Source organism: Oncorhynchus clarkii, chromosome 28, assembly GCF_045791955.1.
Source record: "Oncorhynchus clarkii lewisi isolate Uvic-CL-2024 chromosome 28, UVic_Ocla_1.0, whole genome shotgun sequence".
NCBI lineage: Eukaryota > Metazoa > Chordata > Actinopteri > Salmoniformes > Salmonidae > Oncorhynchus > Oncorhynchus clarkii.
The window spans coordinates 34683534-34689901 of record NC_092174.1 but is presented as its reverse complement, the minus strand read 5'-3'; positions in this window follow the sequence as shown (position 1 = coordinate 34689901).

The window sequence follows — 6368 nt, the reverse complement described above, 5'->3', positions numbered from 1 at the left end:
CTCATATATATATGTAAACAGACCATAAATGTTTGTTTTTTTTCTTGGAAAACTGTAATTATTGCTATTACATGATACAATATCAGTACTTGTTGCATTTAACTTGTCTAAGTCGTATCATCAACTGATTTCAGCGAGTGTGGATTGACTGCATTGTTTGAATGGAAAGGTGGCATGTACTCCTGAGTCTGTATTCATGTCATAAGAAGGAATTTCCCTCAAACACGATTATCTTTTCATTTACCCCCATTGTAAAAGAGCCAACATCATTATCATTTTTTTTGTTATTAAACATAAATAACAAAACATGTCGAAAGGCTGCTGTTATTCAATGTATATGTAATCAGGTCAAAAATCCCAAACTACAGTTTGCAATGCTCCCAAATAGGGAAATAGAGCCTGCGAGAAAAGTCCTGTTGCTTCAGACTATTTGGTGTGAAATTGACCCAGTAGGCAACAGATTGTACAAAACATTCGTAACACCTTTCTAATATTGACTTGTATCCCCTTTTGCCCTCAGAACAACCTCAATTCGTGACGAATTGATAGATTTAACAGGTGACATCAATAAGGGATCATAGCTTCACCTGGTCAGTCTATGTCATGGAAAGAGCAGGTGTTCCTAAAGTTTTGTACACTCAGTGAGAAGTGTGTTCGGAAAGTATTCAGACCCCTTGACTTTTTCTACGTTTTTCTTTTCCAGCCTTATTCTAAAATGTATTAGATTTGTTTTTTTCCCTCATCAATCTACACACAATACCACATAATGACAAAGAATATACCGTTTTTTAAAAATATTTTTGTAAATGTATTAAAAATAAAAACTGAAATATTATATTGACATAGGTATTCAGACCCTTTAATTAGTAATTTGTTGAAGCACCTTTGTTAGCGATTATAGTTTCAAGTCTTCTTGGGTATGACACTACAAGCTTAGCACACCTATATTTGGGATGATTCTCCCATTCTTCTCTGCAGATCCTCTCAAGTTCTGTAAGGTTAGATGGGGAGTGTCACTGCACAGCTATTTTCAAGTCTATCAAGAGATGTTAGATCAGGCCCAGGCTCTGGCTGGGCCACTCAAGAACGTTCAGAGACTTGTCCTGAAGCCACTCCTACTTTGTCTTGGCTGTGTGCTTAAGGTTGTTGTCCTGTTGGAAGGTGAACCTTCGCCCCAGTCTGAGGTCCTGAATGCTCTAGTCTCCCATTCCATGTCGCTGAAAAACATCCTCACAGCATGATGCTACCACCACCATGCTTCACCATAGGGACAGTGCCAGGTTTCCTCCAGACGTGATGCTTGGCAATCAGGCCACAGAGTTCAATCTTGGTTTCATCAGACCAGAGAATCTTGTTTCTCATGGTCTAAGTGCCTTTTTGCAAACTCCAAGCTGGCTGTCATACCTATGTAAATAAGGTATTTGTGTTTTTAATAGTTTTTGTAAATAAGGTATTTTGTGTTAATACATTTGCAAAAATGTCAACCTGTTTTTTTGCTTTGTCATTATGGGGTATTGGATGTAGATTGATGAGGAATCATTTTTCTGTAATAAGGCTGTAACATAGCAAAACTTGGAAAAGGAAGGGGTCTGAATACTTTCCCAATGCACTGTATATGAATCTATATTTAGTTTCCTGACTCTGACATTGCTCATTCTGGTGTTTCTTAATTTCTTTGTTTTTATTTTTGGGATTTGTGTGTATTGTTTTGTATGCTTAGGTACACATGACTATTGGAGAAACATAAGCATTACCTGCAATAACATCTGCAAAGTAAGTATATGCAATCAATACAATTGGATTTGATTTGACCAACTCCCTGACCAAACTTGCTGACCTTTATCCCATCATAAGGTTCATTGGCCCAGCGTCGTCTGGGTTTTGCCGGAGTAGGCTGTCATTGTGAAGAATACTTTGTTCTTAACTGACTTGCCTCGTTAAAATAAGGTTAAATAAAATAAATGCACCAGTTTACATTGTGTTTGCGCTGTTGGTACATACCCTCCAAAATGCACACACTGTATGCTGTTTCTATGCGATGCTTAGAGAAGCAGTCCAGACACACCACAGCTAGTTTATGGAAAATATCTGGTTGCTACTGGAACTCTTATTTTCTCAACGGACTTGTAAAGACACTATAGCGTTACACATACTGGTAAAGTAATAATGGGAGGCTTACAGAGATCTCAACATGCTTCCGTCCTCATCTCCAAGTGACAGATTCACAATGCCTATCTTGACCGCTGTCACACACACAGTTTATGATACCTCTGTAAGTGACAGATAGACTCATTTTCACAGTTGCTCTGATGACCATTCCTGTCAATGGTCAAACTATCAGTTGGATTTAGAGGAGAACTGCTGAAAAAAAAGGAGAGAAAGAGAGAGAGAGAGGGAGAGGGGGACAGAGAGAGAGAGGGAGAGAGGGGGACACAGAGAGAGAGGGAGAGAGGGGGACACAGAGAGAGAGGGAGAGAGGGGGACACAGAGAGAGAGGGAGAGAGGGGGACACAGAGAGAGAGGGGGGGGGGACAGAGAGAGAGGGGGGGGGGACAGAGAGAGAGGGGGGGGGGACAGAGAGAGAGGGGGGGGACAGAGAGAGAGGGGGGGGGGGGACAGAGAGAGAGGGGGGGGGGGGGGGGGGACAGAGAGAGAGGGGGGGGGGACAGAGAGAGAGGGGGGGGGGCAGAGAGAGAGGGGGGGGACAGAGAGAGAGGGAGAGGGGGGACAGAGAGAGAGGGAGAGGGGGGACAGAGAGAGAGGGGGGGGGCAGAGAGAGAGAGAGAGAGAGGGGGGGCAGAGACGGAGAGGGTCACAGGAGGTTGGTGGCACCTTAATTGGGGAGGGCGGGCTCATGGAAATGGCTGGAGTGGAAAGGGTGGAATGGTATCAAGTACATCAAACACATGGTGCCATTCCATTTGCTTCCTTCCAGCCATTATTATGAGCTGTCTTCCAATCAGCAGCCTACACTGGAGAAGGGAGAGGGAAAGAGATGGAGAGACAGGGAGAGGGAGAGACTGGGAGAGGGAGTGACAGGGAGAAAGAGAGAGAGAGGGGGAGAGGGAGAGACGGAAAGAGAGAGTCCTTCCACTACTTTCCAGTGTACCATTCCCTTGATATTAAATGGCTCTGTCTATCCAATATGATACTGTGACCTAGTGAGTGTGTTGGGTGTGTGTGACACTATCTAAGCAGATGAAAGTGTGTTTGAAAGGGTTAATTTGCAGTTCAATGCTGTCTACACATGGTGCATTACTATTATTATCCATTTCCTTGGTTGGATCAGGAAGCAGACATCCTTATTTTAGCTGTCTAGACAAGAGAAAGCAGAACAGCTCAGAAATAAAGATATTCTAGATATTTGTCTGAACCGAGCCAGATCCAGGGAGACACATTGACATTATTAAAGCAGGGTTGCGATAGAGCCATCTATACCACAGATCTATTAAACCCAGTTAAACTAGTGGGTGTGTGTGTGTGTGTTACGAATCCCTTTTGGCCCGACAGTCTAGGGGGGATGGTAGTGAGACCCGTAACATAACTCATGTAAATTATAATAGTGACAAAGTAAAAGTGTGAACGTAATAACCACGACAACCGAAATAATACCGTCAAACTCAGGGTTTATTTATAAACACACGGTAATGGGGGGAGCAGGAAAAGGGGCTGAGCTGGACCCAAGGAAAGAAACAAATATGCAAAAACACCCCTAAGCTAGATTAGCCTACTTTAACAACAGCTAACTAACTAACCAAAATACAGTGGGTGGTCCGCCCAGTTCTAACTAGTGTATTTAACAAAGTTCACCTACGGGTAGTGTATGCCCATGGGCGACTTGTCTTGGTTTCCCCCTTTTCCCACCAGCAACAAACAAACACCATAACCAAAACAACACTCACAGGAGATGACAAAGTGATTTGGAGGTGCTCAAACAAAAGAAGAGGTTAAGACGCAAAGAGAGAGATCTACATACATGGCATTTACAAAGAGATTGAGCTACAGAAATCTATAAAGAACAGAGATCTACAAACATGGCATTACAAAGAGATTGAGCTCTAGAGCAAACAAATGATGGGGTTTTTAAACCATGGGGAAGGAACTGTGATAGGGTAGGAAACAGGAGGAGGTGTTTTTTCTGATTGATGGGTTGATTGTTGACTGATTGGGGAGTGATGATTTTCACCTGTGAGGGGAGAAGGAGAGAAAAGAAACACACACAGGATACACACACAGGATACTTGTATTCGTAACAGTGTGTGTGTGTCTCAGATACCTAGCCCTACTCCTCGCTGCAGAAGAAACACCACAATATGACTCCTGTGTCCTTGGGAATCTTATATTGTCTTCAGGCAGAGAATAGTTTTAGTGACCAACCCATTATAGAGAGAATGAAGGAGACAGAGCAGCTACTTGCATTCGTTATAAACTGCATATGCTAAACCATGATATTGACACATGCAGGCTTTTATGGTTGTTCAGGGTGAAAAGTGTAATGTTGTTTCTGGTGATCTCATATTGATCAAGAGCTCTCTGCACTTTGGTGGGAAGGAGGGAAGACTGAGGAGAGGAGGAGGAGGGTGAGGATTGGTGCTTACATCCATCCTTTCAGGGAAAAGAGTGGTTAAACGGCAGTGAAAGTGATGAGTGTTTATGCCTTGAGTTGAGTTTATCACTGACAGACAGGCTTTCAGCATCTTCCCATCTTTCTCCTCCCTCCATCTCATTGCGCTCTCCTGCCTCTTCTCTGTCATCATCTTGTTTAGTTGGAAGTCCAGAGACAGCCTCTGCCCCTAGATACTCCTCCTAGGCCCTACCCCTAAGGACTTCCCCTATCCTCTTCCCTTACTCCTAGCCCTGCTTCAAAACTGGCCTGCCTACCTGCACTCCATTGAATTAGCACTAACATGCTTTCTTTGAAGGGAAAAGGAGACATTGATCGGAACACCAGGGAGTGAGATAGAAAAAGAGAGAGAAAGACAAATGATAGAGACAGAGCGAGATAAAGTACTCCTGAAGGAAAGCATTGACTTTCTGACACCCACCAAAGCTCCGCTCATGAAACTAACTGAAACTTCCGTCCCACCCTCCCTCTCTCCCGCAGGTTAGCGTTTTTCATGATGAATCTTGTTCCGAAGGTAGCTCTACAGAGTGGTCACTACAGTGGTTCCTCCTTTAAAAGTTGCATCATACTGCAGCACACCTTGCGGGCTGCTGCAGCATTCTATGGCACGTTATTTCATTGTCAGCCATTTTTCTGTTAATGCGGGTTAGGTCTAGTTTGACCACCAGAGGGCAACTTTGAGAAGCATTTGATAGTCTCCCATATTTGGTATTTTATTAGGATTCCATTAGCTGTTGCAAAAGCAGCATCTACTATTCATGGGGTCCACACAAAACACAATACAGAACATCATTAGACAAGAACAGCTCAAAGACAGAACTACGTACATATTTAAAAAAGGTACACGTAGCCTACATATCAGTGCAAACACACAAACTATCTAGGTCAAATAGGGGAGAGACATTGTGCCGTGAGGTGTTGGTTTATCTGTTTTTTGAAACTAGGATTTCTGTCTATTTGAGCAATATGTGATGGAAGAAAGTTTCAATAATACTGTGCGTTTTCTTGAATTTGTTCTGGATTTGGAGACTATGAAAAGACCCCTGGTGGCATGTCTGCTGGGATAAGTGTGTGTGTCAGAGCTGTGTGTAAGTTGACTACGCAAACCATTTGGGATTTTCAACACATGAACGTTTCTTATAAAATAATAAGTGGTGCAGTCAGTCTCTCCTCAACCCTGTAGCCAAGCAGAACCGGCATGCATAGTATTTACAGGGTTTCGCCTGCAATATCAGTTCTGCTATACTCAGAGACAATATTTATATCCAATGCTACTAATAATATGCATATATTAGCAACTGAGAATGAGGAGCTGGCCATTTACAATGGACACCTTTTCATCCAAGCTACTTACAGTGGGGCAAAAAAGTATTTAGTCAGCCACCAATTGTGCAAGGTCTCCCACTTAAAAATATGAGAGAGGCCTGTAATTTTCATCATAGGTACACTTCAACGATGACAGACAACATGAGAAACATTTCCAGAAAATCACATTGTAGGATTTTTAATGAATTTATTTGCAAGTTATGGTGGAAAATAAGTATTTGGTCAATAACAAAAGTTTCTCAATACTTTGTTATATACCCTTTGTTGGCAATGACAGAGGTCAAACGTTTTCTGTAAGTCTTCACAAGGTTTTCACACACTGTTGCTGGTATTTTGGCCCATTCCTCCATGCAGATCTCCTCTAGAGCAGTGATGTTTTGGGGCTGTTGCTGGGCAACACGGACTTTCAACTCCCTCC